Genomic DNA, 14,879 nt, shown 5'->3' on the forward strand with positions numbered 1-14,879 from the left:
AATAAAAAGTCGGTCTTAACTCCGGTCCGTCGTTAACCAGACCCGTCATTTAGAGGTGACTCACTGTATTATGTGCATTATCTTCTCTGTCAATACAGAGTGCAAATAGTGCACAGAGCCTGACCAAGTATGTCACCGAATTTGCTGCAACTACACTGCCATGTTCATTTTTAGGAATATTAGCATCCCCACACTGCTCCCAATATCCTTTGCTGTGTCAACTTGCCAAAGCGCCATTCTGTCCCTGCTACCTCTGTTCAAGTGAGATATGTTGATTTGAGTACTGAGCTGTGGTGATGCTGTAAATGTCTCTGCATCCTGCTCGTATTAGGCGCGGTGTACGGCATTATTTTCATACAATGTTTGCATATGCACCGTGTCTTATCAGTCACACTCTTGCCATGTATCATTTCCACCGGGTACCCAAAATGCTGCCAAACAAACGATTTGAAAGTGGCGGGGCATCTTCAATAACACCTGTATTTTCCGACTTCATTCTAGCTGCTTGCTGGATCACAAATCTCGCGAGACAGATTTTAACGGGACGAGAAATCTCGCGAGATCTCGTCACACCCCTAGTTTGCAATATTTTTTAGGGACATGATTACTAGTATAAGGCAGAACATAGCAACAAGCACTAATAGACTATCAAACCTTATATCAGTTACTCAGCCTAACTTTAATATGTCTTATTTCCAAGAAGTTGACATGTTAACACTACTTGATGTGATTTCATCACTAAAATCCTCTACATGTGAACTGGACCATTTACCAACATGTTTTTTTCAAGCAGATTCTGAACTCATCATTGAAGTTCTGAACTAATCAGTGAAGTTCTAAAGATTGTCAATCAGTCTCTGCAACTGGGGGAATTCCCCAATATTCTTAAAACTGCTATGGTTAAACCACTATTAAAGAACAGAAATCTTGATTCCACAGTTCTCAATAACTATCGACCTATATCTACCCTTTCCTTTCTTAGCAAAATCATTGAAAAAGTTGTGTCAATCCAGTTGAATGATTATGTCAAAGTAAATCAGATAAATGACACTTTTCAGTCTGGTTTCAGAGTTCTTCACAGCACTGAAACAGCACTAGTTAAGGTAGTAAATGACCTGAGATTGAATAAGGATGCAGGCAAACTCTCAGTCCTTTGTCTGCTAGATTTAAGTGCTGCTTTTGACACCTTTGATCATTAAATACTTCTTGATCAACTGCAGAGCTGGGTAGGCCTTAGTGGTTTAGTCTTAGACTGGTTTAGATCATATCTAACGGCATGATTACTATGTTGCATTAGGTACCTCTTCCTCCACACGTCAAAAAATAACTTGTGACGTTCCCCCAAGGATCAATTCTTGGGCCGTTACTGTTCAACCTATATATGCTTCCGTTATCACATATCATTAACAAACATGGTATTAGTTATCATCAATATGCAGATGACACTCAACTTTACATTTCTCTAGAACCTAAATGTCACGTTGAGGACCCCGGCCCCTCCCTTTTGGGCGTGTGTAAACGTTGTCCACGTGCTCTGTCTGCGTTTTCGGAACTCCGTGGTGATAGCTTTGTTGTGTGAATAATGTGTCTCACCTGTGAATCGTCTCGTAATCACATGGGGCTAATGTGGTCTGTCTATTTAATGTGCGCTCGCGCAGTGTCCTGTGCTCGTCGTTGTCTAATGGCGCATTTCCACTAGGGCCTGCTTGGCGCGGTACGGTTCGGTACGGGTCGATTCGCAACGGAACGGTACGGTCGCGTTGTGTTTCCATTACAATGGTGGACCAACACAATGTGGGTGGAGTCGCTGTTGGCGCGCGGGTTGTAGTGTCGTGACATCATTTGTATACGACCACAACACCGGTCGACGCCCCTTAACACATAGCATTATTGTATCTTATTTATCTTTATCTTCATTATTGTATGTGGTTGCTCTAATTATTGATAATAATTTGGTATTACTCAAACAGGCTGAACACACCCTGCATAAAAAGCATCAGTCATACAATCAAATGAAATCAAACTTTATTATGAAATATAGATATTTAAAGTACAACATATGTAAATAATATAGTTATAGTTTTAAAAAAGTGCAAAAAGCAAATATATACGTATAGCTTTATATGAAATAAATATTTATAGTACTACAAGCAACATTTTGTGTGCTTTTACTGGCGTCTGTCTCGCATGGTGTTCACAAGTTCGCCAAGCACCCCGAGGAAAGCCCGGTTGAAGGAAACATTTTCCGCCAACTCCGCTCGCCTCGTCAGTGGAAGGGGAATCTTGAACGTAAAAAATAACAAATATTAAACACAAGTATTCCCGTGAAAGCAACAACAATATAGCGTAACTGCACAAAATGTGTAGCACGTCATCGCTGCTCATGCTGTGTTTATGGCTACAGCTAACTAGCAACTAGCAAGGCTAAGAGCTAGCTATTGTACAGTAGTGACTGTGGTGGTAACATTAACTACAAACACAGCTCTAAATTCCTGCGTTTACAATAGATGCGTTCATATTACGTTCATATTACATCTTTTACGAGCCTAGTAGTAAAACTGTGAAATCACAATACACTCACCATTCTCCGTGGCCTCCAGCACCGACATTGTCCAGCACGTTTTCTCTTCCGTTACTGGCTGGCCGGTGACCGTATATGACATCCATTTGCTGGAACCATTTCCAGTCTTTGCGGTTTGCTCCGCTGCGTCCGTTATGGTCCTTCACCGCCCGGTAATCGCGTTAAGCTTTTTTAGCTTGGACCGACCGGCACTGCTGAACGGACCGCTGGTAGCCATGAGTGGCCATTAGCGCGGAAACCTCGCTAAAAACCTTTACATTTCTAGTGGCCCCGTCCAGTTCGCCCTGGATTTTTTGATCGCTGATTATTAACAGAAAGGTTTGTACCTCGGCGTTTGACCAGGGAACAGACTTCGCTCCTTGGGTTTTAAAAATGGCTGAGGAGTCCATAGCATAGCGGAGGAGTCGCTCTCCTGACGCAACCTGTGACGACACTCCCTGGCCAATCAGTGTCATGCTGTTCCTCCACGTCACAGAACTGTACCGCTTCGGAACGGTTAGAACCTCGAGCGAGTCGGTACGAAAAAAGTACCCAAAGGGGCCGGTTCACAGGGTACTGGTACTAATGGAAACACTCACAAACCGTCGCGAATCGAACCGTACCGCGCCAAGCAGGCCCTAGTGGAAATGCGCCATAAGTCTACACGTTGTGTGTGTGCTTGCTCCGTGTTACTCGTGCGCGATTGCGCAATACTTGTCAAATTAAAGTTACGTTTGCTCCGCAACCCGAGGATTCTGTGTCTCGTCCTTGGCTGCGCCCGAACGTCACACTAAAGCCCTAAAATCAATTTGCTCACTGCAAAAGTTTGACTGCATAGGTGATATACAGACATGGATGTCTGACAATTTTCTGCAATTAAATAAAGAGAAGACAGAGGTTCTTGTTCTTGGTAGTGATTCACAAAGGAATGATGTCCAGATTTATTTAAATCAAATGAATCTGAATGCCAAACTGTGTTAAGAACCTGGGTGTCACCTTTGATAATGAGCTCAGCTTCAAATTACACATCATGACTACATGCAAGACAGCTTATTTTCACCTTCAAAACATCGCTAAGGTCCGAGATATGCACTTTCCTGCTGACAGTGAAAAACTTGTCCATGCATTTATCACATCAAGGCTAGATTATTGTAACGCTGGTCTATCTGCTCTTCCAAAGAGCTCTATTTCTCACCTACAGCGAGTTCAGAACGCTGCTGCAAGGGTTCTGACCCGCAGGAGAAAGAGAGATCATATTACACCTGCACTCCACTCACTGCACTGGTTACCTGTCAGCTTTAGAATAGATTTTAAGGTTCTAGTGATGGTTTTTAAATGTCTTCATGGTCTTGCTCCTCTTTACCTCAGTGAAATGATTAGATATGTTCCAGTCAGATCTCTCAGGTCTTCAAACAGTAATCTACTGGTGATTCCTAAAAGCGGATTAAAGATTGGCGAGGGTGCTTTTAGCTACTATGGCCCAAAGCTCTGGAACTCTCTTCCTGAAGAGCTCAGATGCATTTCATCCCTGCATAGCTTCAAGAAGAGTCTCAAAACTTTCTTATTTAGATCTGCTTTTAGTTAAGAAACTCTAATTCTGTTCTAATCATTTTAATAGTTTTCCAGATTATTATTATCTTATTTACTTTACTTTTTTACATTATTTTATTTAGTTACATTTGATGTTATTTTAATATTTTATTACATTATTATTATTTTATAATTTGTCATTATTGTATTATGTTTGTTTCCTTTTTATCTTTACATTTCTTTTAACATTTTCTTTTTGTCTCATCTTTGCTTCTTTTTAATGTTTCTTTTTATTTATTCTGTAAAGCACTTTGAGTTGCATGTATGTATGAGAGGTACTATACAAATAAAGATTATTATTATTATTATTATTATTGTCACGGAACAGCTCCGGACCCCTCCCTGTGGGCGTGTGTCTACGTCGTCTGCGTCTTGCCGTCTGCGTCTGTGGATCCTCGTGGGTGTGGTTGTGTCTGCGTGTGTTCATTCGTCCCACCTGTGGCCCGTCTCGTAATCACTCGGGGCTCATGTAGTTTGTCTATTTTATGTGCGTTCGCGCAGTGTCGTGCTTGTCGTTGTCTTTAGTGTGCACGTTGCGTGTGTGTGTGAGTTTCTGTGTTTTCTGTGCGCGTATTGCGCAACACAACTTAAATAAAGCAGTAACGTTGGCTGCGTATGCAAGGATCCGTGTCTCGTCCTTCCCACTGCACCCCAGCGTTACAGAACGACAAGCCTCGTTGAGACACCAGGACAATGCCCGGCTATAAATCCAAGCCGAAGAAGGGTAAAAAAAACCCCTGCAAGCGACATCACCACTCTTCGCACTCGTCTTCACGGGGGAGCTCGCCCATACGGGTTGGCGTCCTCGAGTGGTATGAGATGGATACGCCACCAGAGGGCGCCCGTGGAGCGGAGGAGCACCAGCTCCCACAAGACAGGACCAAGCCGACGCTGGCGCAGCTGGAAGGGGATCCGGTGTGTGCGTCCCTGCTGTGTCAGGCTTGGGAGCACCGTAACCCGGAGGCGGCGGAGGGTCTCCGCCAGGAGGCGTTACGGATATGGGGGGTATATCACCCCTCGTCCTCCAGGGAGCCCTCACCCCTGCGGGTCGACGCCGTTGAGCTCTGCGGGTTGGTGAGGGACCCCGAGAGCGAGCTGGAGGAGGGGGACTCCCCAGACGAGGAGACGGAGCAGGACTATGGTGGAGGGGATCACCATCCATCGTTGGACGACGCCTCCACCGTGGACTACGGTGGGGAGGACTACCATCCGTCGTTGGACGACGCTTCCACCGTGGACTACGGTGGGGAGAACTACCCTCCATCGGTAGACGACGCCTCCACCGTGGACTACGGTGGAGAGGACTACCCTCCGTCCGAGGGCTCCGGTAGCAGAGAGAACGAGGAGAGCCCTCCCACCTCGGAACTTTCGGTCGAGACCACGAAGGGGAGGTGGACCCCCTCTTCCGACCGCTCCAGTGACAGCGACATGGACTGTGCCCGGGGTGGCAGCCCGGAGCGACCCATGGACTGGAGCCAAGGAGAAGAGGTGGAGGACATGGAGACCGAGGGGGACCGTCCGCACAGCCCGTTCGGCACGACCGCCAGCAGCGCTGCGTCCGACGCGTCCTTCAGCCGCGCAGCACCCGTCACGTCAGCCGGCCGCGCAGCACCCAGCGGAGGGGCTGCAGCTACAGCTGGAGGTGGAAAGGTGCCCGCAGCTCCCGATCTCTCGCTCCTCTTGGCTGTCTTCTTGGCGCGTAGCTGGGCGCCTGTTTCGTGTTTGTGTGTGCCTGTGTTCATGAGTCTTCCCGTTTGTGTGCCTAACCCTTTGTTCCCTTTCGTGCCTCTATGTCTGTGTGTTCGTGAACGTCCCGTTTGGTGTGTCTAACGTGTTTTCCCCCGTCTTCCCAGGGAGGGTGTTTTAGGGGGTTCGTGGCGGTCCTGCCGGGTGACGGCTCTCGGAGGCTCGTAGACCAGCGGCTCCGGACCTGCCCGTCGGTGTAGGTTCGGGGCATTCCAGCTGCGCCGGACGCTCCGGGAGTAGCGAGCCCCTGGTGGCGGGTTCTGTCACGGAACAGCTCCGGACCCCTCCCTGTGGGCGTGTGTCTACGTCGTCTGCGTCTTGCCATCTGCGTCTGTGGATCCTCGTGGGTGTGGTTGTGTCTGCGTGTGTTCATTCGTCCCACCTGTGGCCCGTCTCGTAATCACTCGGGGCTCATGTAGTTTGTCTATTTAATGTGCGTTCGCGCAGTGTCGTGTGCTTGTCGTTGTCTTTAGTGTGCGCGTATTGCGCAACACAACTTAAATAAAGCAGTGACGTTGGCTGCGTATGCAAGGATCCGTGTCTCGTCCTTCCCACTGCACCCCAGCGTTACAATTATTATTATTACTTGAGGGGGAATAAAATTGAGAACCCAAGGTCCCAGTTTTTACCCCAAAATAGCAGCAATACAATAAAAATAGAATAGAATAAAACAAAATAGAATAAAGTAGAATAAAAAGAAATATGTAATAAATAAATAAATCCTACTCAGTTTGTAAGTGAAAAGTGACTTACGGCCCTCCTCCTACATCTGGAGGTGTAGATGTCTGTTGGTGGGGAGACTGAATCTGACAGTCCTCTGTGCAGCCTTTACCACTCTCTGCAGAGCTTTCCTCTATGCAGCCGAGCAGCTTCCTTGCCACACGTTGATGTATGCTCTCCACCTCACATCCATAGAAGGAGAGGAGAACTAAGCTTCTGAGTCCAGCTCGTCTCAGCCGCCTGAGGAAGTAGAGCTGCTGATGAGCTTTCTTGACCAGACTGGAAGTGTTGTTCCAGCTGAGGTTGTCACCCAGGTGCACACCCAAATACCTGTAGCTAGAGACCACTTCCACAGCAGATCCTCCGACTTGCAGAGGGGGGTGGGTGTGTCTACCTCTTCTGAAGTCCACAATAATCTCCTTCATCTTCTTCACATTGATGCAGAGGTTGTTCTTTCTGCACCAACCCTCCAGGTGTTCCACCTACTGCCTGTAGCCGGAATCATCACTGTTAGTGATGTGTCCGACCACTGCCGTGTCATCTGCAAACTTCACAATATGACAGCCCGGATGAACGGCTGAGCAGTCATGTGTGAGCAGCGTGAACAGGAAGGTGCTCAACACGCAGCCCTGAGGGGAGGCTGTGCTGAGGGTGATGGTGGAGGAGGAGATGTTGTGGATCCTCACAGACTGTGGCCTGTTGGACAGGAAGTCCATGACCCAGTTGCAGAGTGCAGAGCTTAGTCCACGTGCAAAGAGTTTGTTGACCAGGGTCTGGGGACTCATAGTGTTGAAAGCAGATGTGAAGTCCACAAACGGACATAGGAATACATCTGCTCCAGGTGGGTGATGGTGGTGTGGACCACAGAGGAGATGGCGTCCTCTGTGGATTGTGGATTGGTTTGTTCTGTAGGCGTACTGGTGTGGGTCCCCAGTGACGTTGATGGTGGCTTTAATGTGGGTCATAACCAGCCTCTCAGAGCATTTGGTGACTATCTGCATGAGGGCTACAGGCCAGTAGTCATTCAGACCCGTCAATGCGGAGCTCTTGGGGAACAGGATGATGGTGGCAGTCTTCAGACAGGTGGGGACAGAGGCTTGGATGTGGCAGGAGTTGAAAATATCTGCCATGACCATCGATAATTCTCCTGCACAGCCCTTCAGCACCCATCTGGGGATGTTGTCTGGGCCAGCAGCTTTCTGATGGTTGATCCTTTTAAGGGTCCTCCGTACTTCTGCTGGGGTCACGCTGAAGGGCTCTTCTCCAGGTGATGTGGTGAGTCTGGTGCTGGGGGGTGTGTTGGGGTCCTCAAAGTGGGCATAGACTTTATTTAGAGCCTCAGGCAGAGAAGGGTCTCTGGGGCTTTGTGCATGTTTTGTTTTGTAGTCCGTAATGCACTTTATGCCCCTCCACATGCGCCGTGGCTCCTGGGAGGAGAAATGTCCTTGGATCCTCTGAGCATATGCAACTTTTGCCCTCCTAACCCCTGCAGTCAGCTCTCTTCTTGCCCTCCTAAGTACATGTGAGTCGCCAGACCTGAAGGCAGCATTACTGGCTTTCAGCAGAGAGCACACCTCTGAACTCAGCCAGGGTTTCTGGTGCGGGTAGCAGCTCACAGTTTTGGTTGTGGTGACATCCTCCACACACTTGCTGATGTACCCGAGCACAGCAGATGAGTACTCCTTCAGATCCAGCTCTCCTTCATTCTCAGCAGCCTCCCTGAAGACCTGCCAGTCTGTGCAGCTGAAGCAGTCCTGCAGCACAGCATCTGCATCCCTGGGCCACACAGTGATGGTCTTCTGTGTGGGTCTGGAGTGTTGCAGCAGGGGATGATAAGCAGGGACGAGCATATTGAAGATATGGTCGGAGAGGCCTAGGTGGGGGTGGGGAACAGCTCTAGGTGGGGGTGGGGCACAGCTCTATATTCGACTCTCTGGCTGGTGTAAACCCGGTTGAGAATGTGGTTGTTCCCTCTCGTTGAGATGCTTACATGCTGGTGAAACCCTGGTAGAGTGTCGGCCAGGTTTATGTGGTTAAAGTCCCCAGCCACCATGTAAAATGCCTCTGGATGCTTGTGCTGAAGTGAGCTGATGTTGTCGTGTAGCTCCTTCAGCGCATTGTTAGTATTAGCGTCTGGCACTATGTACACAGTGACGATAAAGACCGCCATGAACTCCCGAGGCAGCTAATGTGGCCGACATTTCACAGTGAGCTGTTCTTTTGCCTCAGAACAAATACTGTTTGTAAACACACAGTTCATGCACCGACCTTTGTTTACATAGAGACAAACGCTGCCTCCATGTGATTTTCCCGAATGCTGGTCACGGTCTGCCCAGAAGAGCTGCAGTCCGTCGAGCTGGAAGGTTGAGTCCGGCATGCTGTCGTTCAGCCAGGTTTCCTCATCTCCTCTAAAACGCTCATCCTCAGCCGCAGCAAATCCATCTTGTTGTCCAGAGAGCAGACATTGGCCAGGAAAACAGATGGGATTGGGGGTCTGTTAGCATTAGCCTTTAGCTGCGCTAGCACCCCCAAGCATTTGCCCTACACTGAATACAGCAAACATTAAATATCAAGGCTGCAAGAGGACATATGTTGTGCAAAGCAATTTGCTAAATGTACAATATTCACATTAGACAGTACTGCTGTAGATTCACCGTTGTGTGTATACAATGTGCAAAGAGAAGTGCAGGTTGGTAAGTAAAGATGATTATAGTTGAGGAAGCTGATCCTCACTGCAGATTAACCAGTGACCTGGCCCTTGGACATAGTGTCTTCATACTACTGGTTTTAGTATGAATAGATTTAAAACACTTTGCAGGGCATCATGTTTTGAGTTGAGGGGTCTGCAACAATCTCGGGTATTCAAATTAGTATTCTGGATTTGTAGATATCATTAGCGGCTGACAGCATCCTGCTAAAATTTGTCCTTGGGTAGGACAGTGACAGAGCCTCACCATGTAATCATGGATGATGTAATGGGGTTTTCAGTCATGGCTCTGTAGAACTGTACCAGTATGTTCTGTTAGATATGATTTGTTTTTCATTTGCTGCTGAAGTGTCACTTTTTGTTATAATCAAAAATTTGCTGAGGGTGCTAGGAATGGTAGATCCTAAGAAATCAAAGTACTCCACCACATTAACAATCCAATTGTAACGCGGAGTTAATAATAGCTGGATGCAAGAGAAGAGAGGAGCGAATCCAGAATCAGGGTCGTTATCCAGAATTAGGGCAAATCCAGAATCAGGGTCGTTAAGGCCGGGATCAAGAACTCGTTGGAAACACGCCAAAACCATCGCAACCAACAGAGTGCTGGACTCACGCCGAACACCGCAGAGTTCACTGGAGCGAGGCCAAAAGACCGCCACTAAAGCTCTCACGAGCGCATTTTCTTTCTCAGTCAAGTTATCTGCACAAGTTGTCTGCGCCCTCCAGCTGAGACTGTGAAGTCACCACTAAGTCTTGGCGATTCGAGCCGTCTCACGTGACCCGCTCCATAGGATTTAGCCACCTCAGAAAACGAACCGTGAACACGCACTGGTTGGTCCGCGTCACCACGCCTCTTCTTCGAAGTAAGAGGCTCAGTTCATATGCTGTTTTGGGGTTGCCAGCTTCTATTTTTCCCGGAGTCCGATCTAGCAAATACTGTTACCATTAACCTGCCCAAACTTTCTCTCTCTCCTTTCCCATTCTCTCTCTAAAGACCTTGTGTCTGTCCCTGGGTCCGACGCTAGTTAGGAAAGCCTTAGGGTAGTCATATAATCCATTTAAATCTAATGATCACCGACAGTTGTTTATCATTCGCTGTCGTTGTTTAATTTTCTATTCTTTGTTGTTTACTATTATATCTCTGGTTAGGTTAGTAGATTTACATATAGGTTTAGTTTCATTTTGAGCCAAATCATTCCATATGCTATTCTCTATATCAATTGTAATATTAACCATTTAATAAATTTAGACATTTATTCAATAATCTGGTCACGGTGGTAAATACATATTTTGGTTGATGGTATTAGGTCACTGCACGGAACCAGAACTTAACCATTTAGTAATGAGACTGATAAAACCATATTCCACCTATCTCCGTTATCACAATACTGGTTCCTGAGCAATCAGGATGGTGCCCCGTTCATAATCCATAAACTAACATACGTATCCGCTACATGCATGTAACGATCTGCGCTGGGCAGAACAGGGAGGCGGACACAAACGCTGAGGAGAGCGAGATTTATTCAAAGGAATTTCAATGGCAGAGTCGAAGTAGCAGGCACGGGTCATAACGGGAGGGCAGTCCGGACAAGAAATATACACAGGCATACTTGGGATAAGACAACTGAACACAACGGGAAACACAGAACAGGCAGAGAACAATGTATAACGAAAAGCACAAAGAGCAAACTCACAACCAGGAAGCACACTGGCTAATAGCACAAAATAACCGACACCAGACACACGAGACACCGGGACTATTATACACAGAACTAACTGGGAACAGGTGCTAACAATGACGACAGGGGTGTGGCAGACAATAGGGAATCATTGAAACAAACGGGCAGGGCGGGATTAACAGGCAAGAAACCTACACAGACACGGGGAACAGGAAGATTGGAGTGACAGCTAGGAGAGGGGGCGTAGCCCTACGTGACAATGTACTTCCAATAAAGTGTGTATTGGAAAACTTATTTTGCTGCTGAATGTAACTACTAAAGTAACTTGTAATCTAACGCAGTTACTTTTAAAATCAAGTAATGTGTAACGTAACTAAGTTACGTTTAAAAGCAGCAATCAGTAATCGGATTACTTTTTCAAGGTAACTAAGCCATCACTGATCCCTAATGGTTGAGCTAAGGGTTTAAGGTTACAGTATGTTAGTTAGGGTTATGGTTAGTTAGAGTTAGGGTTAGTTAGGGTTATGATTAGATAAGTGCTTTTCATAACAATGGAAAAGACATGGTTTTAGTTTTTGTACAATACTTTAGTGGCTGTATGTGGCTGCTCGCGGAAATGCATGTATGGATTTTCAGTGTCTGTTAGCTTGCTGATGTTGGCACATGGTCTCCTGCAGATGTCGCAGTCAATTAAGTTGGGGCAACCTTGGAATACCTCTACTTCAGCATGAATTGGTTTCCTAATTGGCTTTTGCAGATCAGTTTTTTGCTGTTTTGGGAGTAATAACTGTACCTTTGCCTGTTCTGAGCTCCTTGAGAGGGTCATAGGAACAGCACAGTATGCATCTGTTATTGGGCTGTAACAATTATACAACATTTTCCTTTCTGAAGTAGGACACTTGATTAAGTAGTTTTTACTTTGGAGGAACTGTGTTCTGTTGTATGGGTTCCTCTAGGTTTTACTGACCAATAGTGAATAAGCACTAATTGGAAAAAATTCTGTAATGATCAAGGACAAAAATGACTGACATGTAGTTATGGTGTGTTATTAAGGTATACAATCGTATTATATGACTTCTGTTCAGATGTTTTTGGTCTTTTTGGGGAAGACAACAATTTTTAAAACATTAGTCCTTAAAAAATTGTCAGTATAAAATCGAAATGTTTAACATTCATTAAGGTTTTCTGGTCATCTGAAGAACTCATCTTTCACCAAGTTATAATTAAATAAATTGAATGGTAAAAAAATTACCAAAAAACCCCAAAAACAATTCTTGCCAGGAAGAAAAGCTTAGCTGGTTTTACATAATGTGGTCATTTGACAAGCAGCTCATTGAACTTGTCAGCATTGGAAATAAAATGCCAGGACACACATCCACTCCTGCGGCTAACTGCAGAATCCTCATCACACGTTTGGCATTTCCATTTTACGGGAGAATCAAGGACTATTTCAGCTTGTTGTACTTTGACCATTGCCAGAGACAGTTAATAATTGCAGCTGTCAAAATGATGAGCGATGGGTTTCTAGCTGCTGATGCTCACATTTTCTTTTTAAAATTCTTCTCAAATAACCATTTTCATACTAACTAATGTAATAGTGTGAAGGTCTAGCAAGTCCATGAGAGAGATATTGGCTTCTTTACATAGGGAGACACATAGGGAGACGAACACAGTTTTTGATCCACGCATGCACATAGTCGCACATGCAGACTGGAGCAGATAAAAGTCATCGATCTGGACATATGAATGAAGGAGAAAAAATAGAGAAAGACCACAACAGCTTCATTGACTATGTGGGCTTGGCTTAACTTACCATGACTTCCCAAACCATTATGTTAGGACACAGAGAGGAAAGGAGAGACTGGGGACAGAAAAGAAGAGAATAATTGCACCTGCCAATGGGAGTAGTCCACACATCCATTACAACAACAGGCAAGAAATACAGTTTTAATAAACTCCCCTTCCAATTAATCAAATTTCTTTTAATAAAAAAAAGAAAGAAAAAAATAACAGGGTGGGGTTAGAACACAGGTATAATGGTATTATAATGGTATTTATGACTGGTGGGTAGGAAGCATAAAATCCAACTGATTAATACGTCTGCAGAGTATCAGTATTAATCAGTATTAGCGGCTGCTATCGCTGTTTCTGTTGCTCCGGGGTGTTAGAACAGACCTTTGTTGTTTCACCATGATGAAACAGAGCACTTGCATTTTTGATCATTGTGGAATGTAAAGAAGGTGAAATTAGTGCTTTGTTTGTGTGGTAGTAGCAATGTAGCTTCACATGTAACTTTAAATGGAAAATGGATAGAGAGAGTTGGTATAAGGACATTTTAAAAAATTAGCTACTTGGTATAATTGTTGCATGACCATGTGTTATAATAAAAAAAAGAAATTCCAGTCTGTTGAGATTGATTCCAGTTGAAAAGAACACAGGAATCTGAGTGTGCCCAGCAGAGACAGATTTGCTCTCCCTCTTCTGTTGCTCTCTCACTGAAACTGTTATTGAGGTTTTATTGAAGTGTGTTATTGATTGTGCAGCTCATCACATTTGTCTAAATGCTCTGAATCATCAGAGCCATTACAAAAGTGGCTGCGGCTACTTCTGTGACATAAGGAAGGTAATGCGTTTTCCCCCACATGGTGTATCACACCCATCTCAGCACGTGAACTGCCCCAGCTTTCCTGCCTTTATACTGGGTTTATGAGCCTGCTCCCCTCTCTCCTGGTCCAGTGATCAATGAGCAGTTTAAAGGAGGGGAAGCCTAGCTGCAATAGCAAAGGGTGTAACAGGCACATGATGAATCCAGCATTGGGCTCTTCTAAGTTCTCCCAACAGGGGATGCGGAGGTGTGATAGAGAAGTGGTGTCACTTTAGCCTTGGTTATGGGAACAGAGTACAAATACTAAAGGTCTGTGACAATGTTTGGGATATACAGAATAAATGGGATTTATGAAGCTTAATACATCCTGGCTGTGATGACTGACCCTGTAGGGGAGATAGCAGGTGGTAGGACTGTATTAAACTAAATAGGTTGCACCGTTCAGTTTTCCATCAAACACAATCAAGGAATGCCGGCCAGAGCACTACTTAAGGCGTGAAGATTTTGAATGGTCAGAATGGATGACGCCAGACTGGTTTAATTTAACTTGATTCTCTTCTATTAAATTTCAAAGGTATACAATTTACAGGGTTCTGATCTGCATTGATGTTTGCGTGATCCTGAACACAACAGAAATAAAAAGCAATAAATAATTACAATAATTACAATAACATTCACACCACACTAAACTACATACTACTCACTGCTACACATACCTGAGAGAGGTGAACTGGATTTACACCGATTACATAGGCAGCATGTAATTTAACTAGGTTCACCACGAGGAGGACTGCCACTTCTGTCTGAGCTGCAGCCCAGGTAAGTACAGACGGATGAAGCGAGCCCAGAAGTGGTCTGTCAGCACCTGAGCATGCTTCCACCTCCGCTGGCTGAGGAGCTCGTCTCTGGGGTAGACGACTTGTGGGAGAGACCCATCGGGCCGCCCCAACAGCAGACAATTGGGAGTAACCGGGTCTGGGTCACTAATATTGGAGGGCACGTAACCCAACGGTTTGGAGTTCAGGATTGCCTCCACTTTGATGAGGACAGTCCTCCTGAAGGGGTTGAGTGCCTACAGTGGTGTACAAGGCACTCTTCACTGAGCGAATCTCTTACTCCCACACTCCTCCAAAGTGTGGAGCAGCAGGAGGGTTGCAGTGGAAGTGGATCCTGAAGGGTGCCAGGAGAGACTGGAGGTCAGGTGACATGGCCGCGAACGCCTCCCGTAGCTCTTTGGCTCCGGCTTTGAAGTTGGTCCCCTGGTCTGAATAG

The 14,879-nt window shown here is 45.8% G+C and overlaps 1 long non-coding RNA gene across 1 annotated transcript; it reads right to left on the reverse strand.

The window, feature by feature from the left end:
- Positions 1-2,003: 2,003 nt before the first annotated feature.
- Positions 2,004-3,119, reverse strand: LOC143526253 (uncharacterized). Its single transcript, XR_013133844.1, has 2 exons — positions 2,582-3,119; positions 2,004-2,282 (listed from the first exon to the last, which is right to left on the reverse strand). It is a non-coding gene; the product is annotated as an uncharacterized LOC143526253 (long non-coding RNA).
- Positions 3,120-14,879: the final 11,760 nt, after the last annotated feature.

The sequence above is a fragment of the Brachyhypopomus gauderio genome, chromosome 10 (assembly GCF_052324685.1).
Source record: "Brachyhypopomus gauderio isolate BG-103 chromosome 10, BGAUD_0.2, whole genome shotgun sequence".
Lineage (NCBI taxonomy): Eukaryota > Metazoa > Chordata > Actinopteri > Gymnotiformes > Hypopomidae > Brachyhypopomus > Brachyhypopomus gauderio.